Source organism: Stegostoma tigrinum, chromosome 2, assembly GCF_030684315.1.
Source record: "Stegostoma tigrinum isolate sSteTig4 chromosome 2, sSteTig4.hap1, whole genome shotgun sequence".
NCBI lineage: Eukaryota > Metazoa > Chordata > Chondrichthyes > Orectolobiformes > Stegostomatidae > Stegostoma > Stegostoma tigrinum.
This window is the reverse complement of record NC_081355.1, coordinates 4,607,803-4,622,917: the sequence shown is the minus strand read 5'-3', so window position 1 is coordinate 4,622,917 and position 15,115 is coordinate 4,607,803.

Genomic DNA, 15,115 nt, shown 5'->3' with positions numbered 1-15,115 from the left:
CTAATCTTTGGAGGTACTGAGATTCTGGTAAATTTGCAATATCTTCCTTTGAATGCTCCTTTATCTTCTCTGAGATGCGATACTCTGAACTGTGAAGAATGCTTGACTGAGTGACTGCCAGTAAGAGTCAAACTGCTTCCAACAAAACAGCAAAGAAATATTGAAGCTTTGTTTTTGCAAACAGAACTATGAGGGTGATGGCAATAAAGCTTCACTTCAAATAGGATCTCTGTGTAATTTTAGATTCAGAGCTTAGGGATCTCATACTGCAGAGTTGAGCTGTATTTTGATTAATTATTTCAGGTTTGTAGTGGACTGTTTGGCTGACTGTGTTCATGAAAAGCACTTGCTAAGTGGAGAGAGACGTATTTCTTGGTAAGTGAGTTGAGGTCCCACTCAGCAAATTGTAAAATATGAACTGAAATATAAGCTGAGGAAACAAAACAAAAGCTGTCATATTTAATTCTGTCTACTCCAGCCATTTTTAAAAGTGATTTATTTCCATTACAGAAATGATGACATTTGTTTAGTTTGTGTTTAATAATAGATAACACAGTGCTAATGTGATTATAGTTGGAGATGCTGCCATGCCTGTGCTAACATAATGGAGAGAATGCAGCTTCAATTATCTCTCCAATACTTACTGCAGTATAGAGCCTTTGTTATTTCACAGTAGAATGAAATAATGGTTCTCCAATGACTCCTTGGGTTAGAACCTGCTGTGCATTAATATAATTGAGCAAAAATCTTATAACATGTGCATTAACCTATTTAAAGTAGATGGGTTAATGCAGCTCTTAAATGTAGAATTTCATACGAATGGCTCATTAAATAAGTTATTAACATGATACAGTGCTATACCAATTCCTTTGAAAATTAACTGTTATATTTAGTATTGCTTTTAACCTCCCTTCCTCCTTTGAGGTTGATTTGGAATGCACACTTTGTAGGGTTTCATTTAAGTTGTTACTGCTTGTCTGTTGGATGCAGGAAATATCCCAGGAGAACTTTGCTTTGTCTATTTTGGAAAAAGTATTAGGCTGTAACTTGGATCATCTCCGCAGTGAGAGAAATATGGAGGAATGCCACTGTCCAGCCCATCTTCTGAGTTCAGATTTCTTAAAAAAAAGTGCTTTACAATTAATTAAGCTTTTTTTTCCCAAAAGGAAGTGCTATAGCGTTGCTCGTAATACAAGTAAGATCATAAAACATAGGAGTAGAATAAGCCATTCAGCCAATTGAGACCACTCCACCATTCAATGGGATCATGTCTGCTCTGATAAATCTCAACTCCACTCTTATGTCTTTTCCCTATAATCCTTGATTTCCTTGCTGATTAAAAATCTGTCTATCTCTATCAATCTATCTTGAATGTACTTAAAGACCTAACCTTAACAGCTCTGCTTGACCCAGAATTTCACAGATTCATGACCCTCTGAGAGAAGAAATTCCTGCTCAATCTGTCTTGAATGGGTGAGCTCTTACTCTGAGATTAAGCACACTGGTCCTGGACTCCCCCTCAATGGGAAACAACATCTCCACAGCTGGTGCATCAAGCTATCTGCTTAGTTTACAGAAACAGGCCACTATTTATGCTCCGTGCAAGACTTCTCCTATTTAACCTCCTGGATGTGAGTTTCCTCGCTGAGCTGGAAGGTTAGTTTTCAGACGTTTCGTCACCATTCTAGGTAACATCATCAGTGAGCCTCCGACGAAGCGCTGGTGTTATGTCCCGCTTTCTATTTATCTGGTTAGGTCTGACCCAACCAGATAAATAGAAAGCGGGACATAACACCAGCGCTTCGTCGGAGGCTCACTGATGATGTTACCTAGAATGGTGACGAAACGTCTGAAAACTAACCTTCCAGCTCAGCGAGCAAACTCACATCCAGAACCTTAAGCTGAGCTACAAATCTTCTCAAAACTCATTTAACCTCCTTGTCTTTCTCACTCTCACATGTTGTTATGTAACACCCACTTACAGGCCCCAATGCTGCCATCATTATCTATTCTTTGCTGTAGCAAATTTTAATTCTAAACGCCATGGATGTCCCGCCCATCAGAGCTGCTGATCAATCAGATTACAGTCTGGGTAGTGTTGGAACCCAGTAGTGGCCTGAAGGAGGCATGTTGAAGGGACTGGGCAGAGAATGGGCATCTTCGGGAGGTGGGATTAGAGATCTCTGGGGTGGGGGGTAAGTGGGTTTTGATTATCGGCAGAGAGCAAGGAAGTTGGGTACTATATTCTCAGGGTGTGGTTGCTTCTGATGCACAAGAGACACCCCCTGAAGAAGACACCACCTGCTTCCCTCTCACCATTTAAAACAGAACAGGCTATCCACACCATTGGCTGTACAATGGATTTGACTGGGTAATGATTGGGGTCAATGCTACCTACTTTATCAACCACCTACTGCCCTCCTCACCCCTCATCAACTGAGTGCCTGGCTTCTTTTTCAGGAAGAGCCCAGGGGGCAGGAGAGGCACCTGATTTATTTTATGCCCTTACTGCCAAAAACACACTGACAGGAGTCACATAACATTCAATCCCTCTCTTCTCTGCCTTCCTCAGTAAATGTTAGGAGATCCCAAATGGTTTGATCAGCTACTACTTTATGAGAAATAAAATGAGGCCTATTCAGTTTTATCATTCTACATTGATATGAACTCTCAGTTCTCTTGTCATGATTGTGAACCTTTTGCTTCTCCAGTGCCTTCACATCCATTTTACAACATGCGCATCCAAACTTCAAGTGTCTTTGAACCAAGGTGAACATAACATCGCTGGTTTCCAAATTCATTCCTCCAAAATTGCTAAAAAAATTCCCTACAATGAACATGGGAGTTGAGAACAACTGCGCCATTTATTGGCCATCTTGAACTGTCCTTGAGGAGGTGGTGATGTTTCATCTTGAAATGCCATGTAGTACAGATAGCAATGCTTAAGGAAAAGTGGTAAATAGATTCTTTGAAGCATCTTTGATATAGTTGGCCCTGTAGGCCAAAGCAACATGTGACTCCTGTCAGTTGCTTTGCACCACAATCGCAAACATTCACTCCTTCTGCCACCAATACTCAGTAGCAGCAGTATGGACCATCTACAAGATGCTGCAGTAATTCAACAAAGGCCCTCAGACAGCACCTTTCAACACATGATCACTCCTAGAAGGCCAAAGGCAACAGATACATGGGAACGCCACCAACTTCAAATTGTTGCCAAGCCACTCACCATCTTGACTTGGACATATATTGCTGTCCTTTCACTGTTGCTGGGTCAAATTCCTGGAATTTCTTTCCTAAGCACATGATTGGCCTACTGACAATACATGGGCTGTAATCATTCAAGAGGCAGCTTTCCACCACTTTCTCAAGAGGCAATTAAGGGAGGGCAGTAAATACTGGCCCTGCTACTGACACCCACATTCCATGATGAATAATAAAATTCAGAGGCCAATTTAGAGAAACTATATCACTGGGTTATGAAGTCACAGATGGGCTAGGCTGGGTAATAATGGCAGAGTTCCTCCCCAGAGATCATTATGAAAATAAAACAAAGAACTGTAGATGTTGGAAATCTGAAACAAACAGAAAATGTTGGAGAAACCCAACAGATCTGGTAGCATCTGTAGAGAGAGAAACAAAGTTAATGTTTCAGGTCCAAAGCCCCTTCTTCATAAACAGAAGGTATAGATGGCATCTAGGGATGGGAGGTTGGTTTGTGAGATGGTCTTTTTCAGAGCTGAACTGGAAACATTAACTCTGTTTCTCTATCCCCTGGGCCAGCCATACTTGCTGAGTTTCTCCAGAAAGTACTCTTTTGTTGACATTATGAAACTGTCGAGTTATAAACAACAATCTGATTGTTTTACTGTCACCTTTATTGATCATGACTAAGGGGCATAGACTTAAAGTGATTGGTAAAAGGGGGAGTTGAGGAAATGGTTTTTCATTCAGAGCTTTGTTGAGGTCTGGAACTAACAACCAGAAAATGTAATAGGTGCAAAAAGCCCTCAACTCACTTGGAAAATTTTGATTTTTGATTTGATTTACTGCAGTACTTAAGTACTTAAGTGCAGTGAAAAGTTTCATTTTGCGAGCAGTACAGGCAGATCAAAACATACAAGGACATACTGATCATAGGGTGTTTAGACAGAGCAAGACAGACCAGGTTACAGCCACACAAGAGGTGTACAAAAGCAAAATTAACATTATGTTTGAAATTAGAGAGGTCCATTGAGCAGTCTAATAACTGCAGGGAAGAAGCTGTTCTTGAACCCGTTGGTGTGTGGGTTTAAACTTCTGTATCTTCTGCCTGCAGGAAGAGAGTGGTTCTTTGATAATATTGGCTGCCTTTCTGCAGAAATGGGAGGTGTAGATAGATGGGAGGTTGGTTTGTGTGATAGTTCGGGCTTTGTTCACAACTTTCAGTGGCTTTTGGCTATAACCTTGGGTACCATTACCACCAGAGTACGGCCCAAATGCTGCGAAATAGGTAGAGGTTGCATTGCTTGTGTTTAGGCCAGTGCAATCACTGAGGCACAGATGGCCGAGTTCTGTGCTGAAAAATGGCTAGGATTACTGTTACCAGTTACTTACATCAGTTTTACTCCCCAGCTATTAGTCTGACATTTAAACTTATGTTCCTGGATCGTTTGTTGAGATTTCTGGAACATTAGCCCAACAACAAACCATGTCCTACTGTATTCTACCTGAAGTTGTACTTGAGCGTGTTATTTGTATTTTAAGCTTTTGGTAAGCTGCATTGCTGCTATCAGTGATTTGTGCTTCAACATCCCAAAACCATCTCATTTCTTCCCCTCCCCCCACTGCATCCCACAACCAGCCCAGTTCTCCCCCTCCCCCCACTGCATCCCAAAACCATCCCAGTTCTTCCCCTCCCCCCACTGCATCCCACAACCAGCCCAGTTCTCCCCCTCCCCCCACTGCATCCCAAAACCATCCCAGTTCTTCCCCTCCCCCCACTGCATCCCACAACCAGCCCAGTTCTTCCCCTCCCCCCACCGCATCCCACAATCAGCCCAGTTCTCCCCCTCCCCCCACTGCATCCCAAAACCATCCCAGTTCTTCCCCTCCCCCCACTGCATCCCACAACCAGCCCAGTTCTCCCCCTCCCCCCACTGCATCCCACAACCAGCCCAGTTCTCCCCCTCCCCCCACTGCATCCCAAAACCATCCCAGTTCTTCCCCTCCCCCCACTGCATCCCACAACCAGCCCAGTTCTCCCCCTCCCCCCACTGCATCCCAAAACCATCCCAGTTCTTCCCCTCCCCCCACTGCATCCCACAACCAGCCCAGTTCTTCCCCTCCCCCCACCGCATCCCACAATCAGCCCAGTTCTCCCCCTCCCCCCACTGCATCCCAAAACCATCCCAGTTCTTCCCCTCCCCCCACTGCATCCCACAACCAGCCCAGTTCTCCCCCTCCCCCCACTGCATCCCACAACCAGCCCAGTTCTCCCCCTCCCCCCACTGCATCCCAAAACCATCCCAGTTCTTCCCCTCCCCCCACTGCATCCCACAACCAGCCCAGTTCTTCCCCTCCCCCCACTGCATCCCACAACCAGCCCAGTTCTCCCCCTCCCCCCACTGCATCCCAAAACCATCCCAGTTCTTCCCCTCCCCCCACTGCATCCCACAACCAGCCCAGTTCTCCCCCTCCCCCCACTGCATCCCAAAACCATCCCAGTTCTTCCCCTCCCCCCACTGCATCCCACAACCAGCCCAGTTCTCCCCCTCCCCCCACTGCATCCCAAAACCATCCCAGTTCTTCCCCTCCCCCCACTGCATCCCACAACCAGCCCAGTTCTTCCCCTCCCCCCACCGCATCCCACAATCAGCCCAGTTCTCCCCCTCCCCCCACTGCATCCCAAAACCATCCCAGTTCTTCCCCTCCCCCCACTGCATCCCACAACCAGCCCAGTTCTCCCCCTCCCCCCACTGCATCCCACAACCAGCCCAGTTCTCCCCCTCCCCCCACTGCATCCCAAAACCATCCCAGTTCTTCCCCTCCCCCCACTGCATCCCACAACCAGCCCAGTTCTTCCCCTCCCCCCACTGCATCCCACAACCAGCCCAGTTCTCCCCCTCCCCCCACTGCATCCCAAAACCATCCCAGTTCTTCCCCTCCCCCCACTGCATCCCACAACCAGCCCAGTTCTCCCCCTCCCCCCACTGCATCCCAAAACCATCCCAGTTCTTCCCCTCCCCCCACTGCATCCCACAACCAGCCCAGTTCTCCCCCTCCCCCCACTGCATCCCAAAACCATCCCAGTTCTTCCCCTCCCCCCATTGCATCCCACAACCAGCCCAGTTCTTCCCCTCCCCCCACTGCATCCCACAACCAGCCCAGTTCTTCCCCTCCCCCCACTGCATCCCACAACCAGCCCAGTTCTCCCCCTCCCCCCACTGCATCCCAAAACCATCCCAGTTCTTCCCCTCCCCCCACTGCATCCCACAACCAGCCCAGTTCTCCCCCTCCCCCCACTGCATCCCAAAACCATCCCAGTTCTTCCCCTCCCCCCACTGCATCCCACAACCAGCCCAGTTCTCCCCCTCCCCCCACTGCATCCCAAAACCATCCCAGTTCTTCCACTCCCCCCACTGCATCCCACAACCAGCCCAGTTCTTCCCCTCCCCCCACTGCATCCCACAACCAGCCCAGTTCTTCCCCTCCCCCCCCGCATCCCAAAACCAGCCCAGTTCTTCCCCTCCCCCCACTGCATCCCAAAACCAGCTCAGTTCTTCCCCTCCCCCCACTGCATCCCACAACCAGCCCTGTTCTCCCCCTCCCCCCACTGCATCCCAAAACCATCCCAGTTCTTTCCCTCCCCCCACTGCATCCCACAACCAGCCCTGTTCTTCCCCTCCCCCCTGCATCCCAAAACCATCCCAGTTCTTCCCCTCCCCCCACTGCATCCCACAACCAGCCCAGTTCTCCCCCTCCCCCCACTGCATCCCAAAACCAGCCCAGTTCTTCCCCTCCCCCCACTGCATCCCACAACCAGCCCAGTTCTTCCCCTCCCCCCACTGCATCCCAAAACAAGCCCAGCTCGTCCCGTCCCCCACTGCATCCCAAAACCAGCCCAGCCTGTCTCCGCTTCCCTAACCTGTTCTTCCTCTCAGCCATCCCTTCCTCCCACCTCAAGCCGCAGCTCCATCCCCTACCTACTGACCTCATCCCACCTCCTTGACCTGTCTGTCTTCCCTCACTGACCTATCCCCTCCCTACCTCCTCACCTATACTCTCCTCTCCACTTATCTTGTTTTCTCTCTATCTTCGGTCCGCCTCCCCCTCCCTCCCTATTTATTCCAATTCCCTCTCCCCATCCCCTTCTCTGATGAAGGGTCTAGGCCCGAAACGTCAGCTTTTGTGTTCCTAAGATGCTGTTTGGCCTGCTGTGTTCATCCAGCTCCACACTTTGTTATCTTGCTTTATTCTTGTGTTAGTTGTAAAGAATTAGGAACTAATCGCCCTGTGAATGTATTTCCTGGGGTGCCACATTCACTGTCGCAATACAGACATGTGCTAAGTAACACTTCCGTCAGTTTACAAACAACATAGAGAACAGCAAGAAATGTACCAGATCCAGCTCCAGCATTTTGAGTTTAAAATGTGACTGTTTCTAGTTTATGGGAGCCTAAGGACATTAACACTGCAATTGGGATTAAAGGAGGGAAATAGGTCAGAATCCAGTAGTGCCCTTGACAATGACACTCTCTCCTCCTCTCCTCTATCCGTGCTACTTGAGGATAAAATTGGGGTCATGGCCATGAGATAGAGCAAGGCGTCATTCATTGTTTTTTTTTACCACTATTTTCCCCATTTCAACTGGAGAATCCACTCCAAAACTCTATTTTCTTGAACTAAAAGTCTTCTTTTAAAGAAACAAAAGCACAATTAGTGTCAACTAATCTGCCTCAATTTCATAGAATCAGAAAATGTTCAAGCAAGGAAGGAGGTTATTCCTCCCCTTGTTCCTTTACTGGTGCCTTGAAAAAGACTTTCAATTTGTTTCAGACCCCTTCCTCTTCCACATAGACAAAAAGGCATTTCCTTTCCAAACGTTTACTCATTTTTCTCTCATGCATTTCAAAGCTGCGCATTATGAAATGAACGGCTCCAGTCACCGTATGAAAATACTATGGGCTGCATAGTAATGCTTTTGGGTTCAGAATTCCTCCTCTAAGGGATATGCCACTTAAACCTTCCCTTGTAGTGTAGATATTGTCAAAGGCTGGGTGCAGCAGGGAGTCAAACAGATATCTTGCCACTTATCTGATGCTAAGATTTTGGATTCACATACTGAATGGCACATACTGGCTTGTCAAAGGCTTATGTCAATGGCAGATATGGCTTTGAAATTTATTGCATTTTCAGAATTCCTTGGTTCAATCATAATTCCATTGCTCTTTCTCAATTATCTGCATCTCTATCCAGGTTCTCAATTCTTCCCAAACTCTTTGTATTATAATGATCAGTTCTAATGATGTGTCTGTCTCCTTTACTTTGCATCTCCTCTGCAATAAATGATGCCTTTGCTTTGATTAAATGCCTTGCAGCCAACAGTCTTGGAATTTAATCAATGTGGGAGCTGTTTATTGTCTCATATACTTGGACAAATGGGAGTTATTGCTTAATTAAACACCAGTCAGGTTTCTTTTTGATGTTATGTGACTTTAGGTGTTATGACATCAAGGATGTTATTAAGACATCATAATGAAAAAATGTGATTATATGCAGTGGAAAAAAATACAATAAAAAGAAATGTAATTACAAATTTTACCAGGCGATCAAAACTCAACCAGTGAAGGAAACAAAGATTGAGTTTAATGGAATTTGCAATTTTTCTTATTATGTCACTGATGGCTTCCCAGAATGCTCTTTAATAACGTTGAGTTGAGGCTACATAAAGTGAATATAGCAGCTATTTTGTGCACAGTGAGAATTCACAAAGAGCACTGAAGGGAATAATAGATCCCTGTTCAGTGATACTGATGAAGGAGGAACATTGGCCTGGAGTTCCGAGTCATTGCTTTGGGATTCTGTCATCAGGCACATGATCAACATGTTCTGCCTAGCTGTTTTGATTATTTTTGTTTGTTCAGAACCAAACGTGAATAGACATGTTACTGAAATGTGACACCAACAGTAAAGAAGTGGGATTTGTCCAGAGCCTATACTGGGACCAAGATTGAGCATCAGGCAAGAAGCGGGGGCGCAATGAGATATGTTTCATGTGAAGAGAAGCTGACGACAAGGCTGTGTACCATATCCAAATTTATTCAGCCCTTACACAACACGAATATTGAGAGAATTTGATGAATTTCTGCAGTAAAAACTGGAGGCAAGAACACGATAAACATACGCATGCTGATGCCACAGTGCTATTTAAAAAATCAGAAAGGTCCACACAAAATATTGCGTGTGAAGTAAATTGTAAGTGTTCAAGATTTTGAATTGAGTATGAATACTAGAAATATAAGAACAATGGCAGTCAGAAGGAATACACTAGTAAACACTGGAACACACAGTTTGAAGTGGATGGTAAAACATGTCAATCAGTTACAAAAACAGAACTGGGTTCTGAAAAAAGCTCACTGGACTTCAAATGTAACTCTGCTTTGTCTGTGCTGATGCTTATGAGTTTTTCCTGCAATTTCTGTTTTTGTCTCTGATTCCCAGCTTTCTTGTTTCTTCTTTTTTGTCAAGTCAATAAGTTGTCTGTTTAGGAAATTGACAACAGAAGATAACAGATATGGGGCAGAAATCAGAAGGACAGAGACACTCAGAAGTAATATTGTGAAGATGAAGATGTTGTGTTAACCACAAGAAAACGCAACCTTGTAATGATGAAAAGTCTCATGAGATGCCACATTCTATCTGCCTCAGAAGCCTGGACAATAAATCATGGTCTTTGAAAGAAAATAAAGCTTTTTGAACAGTGAATTCATAGATCTATGCTAAAAATTCAAGTTTTAGATCAGGGACAATGTACTTGAAATTACAAGAACAAAAGTAACTCAAAAAGTGACATCCAGAGAAACAAAAGTCAGTATTTTGGCCATTTCATTCAAACTGAAAAGCTACAGAGGTTTCTTGCAGTGGGCAAAGAGAAGGGTGGCAGGAGCTCATGCTGGGCTTTGGTGCGTGGTGGGTATTGCACAGAGAATGTCGCTGGTTTAAAGAGGTGGTGTAAGCACAGAACGAGGCAAACAACTGTGTTATATCCTGAGAATAACTCTCCGGGCAGGAGGAATGAAGGAGCAGCAATTAATGCCTTAATGCTGAACAAGCAGCAAGATGGATTTGGGAGAGGATGTTGTTGTTGGGCGTTTGTTCTTCTCACCAGACCTGAAGGCCCTTGTGAAGGTATTACTGGTGATGCTCCCCAGTGCTTTGGTTGCCTGTAAGTAGGTTTACAAAGCCTCTGGAGTATATGGAAGCACAGCGATCACTGCTGCTCTGTTTATCCAGGGAATGTGTCTTGGGCTTGACATCCTGATGTCCCCAAAAGTACTTTCTTCATGTGGCTGAAAGTAGACCTGACACATTTGATGTAAAGATGAGCTAGAAACGTAGAAAAGAGGAACTTTGAGCCAGCTTCGCCATCCATCATGATTAAGGCTGACTATCCAAATCAGTCCCCATGTTCCTGCTTTTCCCCATACACTTTGATCCCTTTATCACAAAGAACTATGTCTAACTCCTTCTTGAAAACTGCTTGAGTTTTTTGTAATCTACATTAACATTCATCAAAAGGATGTTGCAAAGATATTGAAAATCGTCCACAATTTTTAAGATCTTGCCATGGATCTTAATTGATATATTGTTGGAGCTGATTTGAATTGCACCTTAATTTTCTGGGTGCTTAGTGGTAGGCCCATTTTCTCTTATATAGGAAAAGAGTTTGCAATGACCTGGAGTTCAGTTTTTGAGCGAGCTCATGCAGAAGCACCATCGACTTCCTGAAGCTCTATGAATGAAGTTGGAGTAATTTTGAGTTGAGGATTTTATAGGTTGAAGAGCTTTCTGTCTATTCTACAAATTATCTCCAGACTTATGGCTAATTTCCTGGGCGCAAGGTGCAATATGATACTGAGGAGGGGGTGGGTGCACTAACTCAGCTTTGTTTGACCTCACTCTTCACTGAAATACTATCTATGGTGAAAATCATCATGGAGCAGCAAAGGATAGTGACATATTTCTGAGGTTAGGCAAATACACTCCATTAGTCTGCATGGTCAACAGAGTCAAAAGCTTTTGTAAGGTGCCTAGGCCGCACACTGCAGTTGCTGCAGATCCTTCCATTTTCAAAACAGGGAAGATTGTGACTGAAGAAGAATCATAGTGGATTCAAATGTTAACTTTATCTGTCTCGACAAAGTTGCTGCCAGAACTGCTGAGATTCTCCAGCACTTTCTGCTTTTATTTGTGTCTGACCAATTTGATTAAATTTTGAGTTAATAAGGCTGCATGAGAGGACTCCATTATTGAAGTATTTCCCAAGAATTTAAGCATAATGCCTTAATCATGATGGATGGCGAAGCTGGCTCGAAGTTCCTCTTTTCTACTTTTGTAGCTCATCTTTACATCTAATGTGGGTTTTGATAGATAGACAGGTTATGAAATTAAAAGCTGATGGGTTGCAAGGGAAGCAGGCAACATGACTCCAAATTGCCTTAACAGCAGGAAGCACAGGGTACTTTATAGATGGTTATGATCACTGGAGTTAGTAATGAGCTCCTAGCTGATTGTACTAAATAATAATCATTTATGCTTAAATCTAGGTGTGATCTGAAATCCAAACAATGAGTAAGGAGTTTGAAGATGGTGTTACAGTTAGGATTAGCTATAGACTGCAGGAAGATCCCTATGGACAGTCAGCGGAAAAGTGGCAAGCAGAGAAGTGTGGGATGATGTACTTGGTGAAGGGAAATGCACACTACATGGTAGGATGGTAATGTGGTAACTGAGAGATCCAGCACTGTTTGTCTTCCTGCAGATCCCAGAGGCTTTCTAAACTACTTCTCCCAATCCTAACCTGCAGTGACCCTATGCACATTTCGCTCATTTTAGCCTAAGATTGAAAATGCCTCAGCCACAAGAACTCATTCCAACACATTTCAATTCTTGTCCCGTCTGCTCAAAACCACCCCTTAAAATCAATCTCCCGAAGTCTGTTAGAGGTAGATAGCTGAGTCGCAGTCAGTTAAAGTCTGAGTGAGATGTAGTTCTTAGGGTTTAAGGATCAAAACGTACGGGGAGATTACAGGGACAGGAGATTGAGTTGGATAATCAGCCATGATCATATTGAATGGCAAAGCAGGCTTGAAGGACTGAATGGCCTAATTCTGCTCCGATTTTCTATATTTCATTCTCCATTTTCTCATTGCGATGCCAACTTCTTCCTCCTTTGAGAAGCCATAACTGCTGCAAAAATTAAGATGCTGCTCATTCTCTACAATCTTAATCTCAAACAAATAAACAATTACTTTCATTTTTTGTTCCAAAGCAACTGCTTATCTTCTTAAATGTCAGAGCAGTTCACATCAGGAAACTATTAGAATTGACTAATCAGTATCAAGCAGATTGTAAACCTATTTGAATATATATTTTGATCTGTGTCAAAAGCCAAAAAAAATTTCTCCACTGAAATGTTATGCACCATCGTAGTTTAATGAAAAGACTCACCTGCGAACAAGCACACAAATTAGGAGCAGCAGTAGCGCCTTTGTACCCATGTGCCTTCTCCACAGCTCAATAAGATCATGGCTGACCTGTTGTGTCTTTTGAATTCCACATTTCCACTTACTCCTGATAATATCTGGTTTTCTTACATCACAATAATGTATCTACAGCAGGTCCTCGACTTACAAGCACCTTAGATACAAACACTCGTACTTGTGATCAAGGTCCCACAGTACGTACATGCTAAGGATCAAATATGTGAACATTCACTCATACTTATGAATGGATATTTCATATTGTACTGTATTGTGTTCTTACTTGTGTACAAATCGGCCGACAGACACATTAGGGAATATTCATAATTTAGAGACTGACTATACCTCCATCTCACCTCCAGTGTCTTCTAATACAGAATGTTCCTAAGTCACACAACATTCTCAAAGGTAAAGATTCTCCTTTAAAGGGGTGACCACTCATTTTTTTTAGCAGTATCCCCTAGTCCTGGGACTTAACCTCCAGAGAAATTTTCCTTTTCACATCCATCTTGTCAAGGCCATTCAGAAACTTATACACTTAAATCAGGTCACCCCTCTCTCTTCCCAACCCCATTGGAAACAAGTCCAGCCTCCAACTCTGCTTCAAAAGGCAATCCACTCACTTCCAGGAATCAATCTAGTTAAAAACCCTTTGAACCATCTTCAATGCATTCACATCCTCCCTTAAATAATGAGACCAAAACTGCACACAGTATTCCAGAGAGATAGTAAGAACTGCCTCTGCTGGAGTCTGAAGAAGGGTCCTGGCCCGAACTGTCAGCTCTCCTGCTCCTCTGATGCTGCCTGGCCTGCTGTGTTCATCCAGCTCTACACCTTGTTATCTCATCACTGTATTCAAGATGTGGTCTCACCAATGCCCTTTAGAACTGAAGCAGAACATTGTCACTTTTTGATGTTGAATTCCTGCCATCATAAAATTTACAATTCCATTAGCCTTCTTGATTCTATGCTACACCAGCATACAAACATTTTGTGGTTCATGCACGAGAACATGTAGGCCCCTCCACACTTATGATTTCAGCCATTGTTCTCCATTTAAGCCATGTTTGACATTTTAATTCTTTCTGCTGATGTGAACAACTTCACCTTTCCTCACATTACATTCCATCTGCCAGAGTTTTGCACACTCTCTAAATCAATCCATATCTTCTGTGTTAACATGACAATGGGAACTACAGATGCTGGAGAATCCAAGATAACAAAGTGTGGAGCTGGATGAACACAGCAGGCCAAGCAGCATCTCAGGAGCACAAAAGCCGACGTTTTGGGCCGAGGCCCTTCATCTACTGTGTGTTTTTATGTGTCTTCACCACATACTCTCCCATCTACCTTTGTGTAATCTACAAATTTACCCTTTCGATTAAGATACTGGGGAATGTAGAGCAATGAAGTTATATTTAAGGAAAGTGAGAAAAATAATTGCATTTCCTTAGCAACTTTCAGAACCTATGGAAAGTGGAGGACTTTTTGGAGTGAAATCACTCTGTCATGAGACACAAAGCACAGTAGCCAATTTGCATAGAGAAAGCAGTCACTAATAGCAATGTGGGAATGAACAGATTATTTTGTTTTTGTCATAACGATTGAGGGATAAATATTATTTAAATGTTTAGAATAACACCCAGCTCTTAATAAAAATCACAATTATTTTTCCCATCTGGCAGGGTAGCTTGGTGGTTAGCATTGTTGCCTCACAGTGTCAGGGACCTGGGTTGGATTCCAGCCTCAGGCAACTGACTGAGTGGCGTTTGCACATTCTTCCTGCGTCTGCGTGGGCTTGCTTTGGGTGCTCTGGTTTCCTCCCACAGTCCAAAGATATGCAGGTTAGGTGGATTAGCTTCAGCTAATCAGGTGTGAGAATTCCATCAAGTGAACCCCATTGATGATACTCTGACAATTTGCATTCACAAGAATGAGTCACTTTCTTTCTCGGGGACCTAATAAGCAGATTAATAAATCTATGGTCTGACCTTATTAGAAACAATTGGCTCTGGACAAATACCATCTGAATTTATTGCAGTTTTGTGCCAAATATAGCATCCAAGAATAAGCCAAAAAATTTCATCTTTCCACATTGTATGAAACACATATTCCAAACATGATAATAAAATGTGAGGCTGGATGAACACAGCAGGCCAAGCAGCATCTCAGGAGCACAAAAGCTTTTGTGCTCCTGAGATGCTGCTTGGCCTGCTGTGTTCATCCAGCCTCACATTTTATTATCTTGGAATTTTCCAGCATCTGCAGTTCCCATTATCTCTGATACTATTCCAAACATGAGCCAAGTTAAACACTAATATGTTAATTCATGCCTAAATAGTTGACACTTGACTGCTCAGCATGTTGAAATT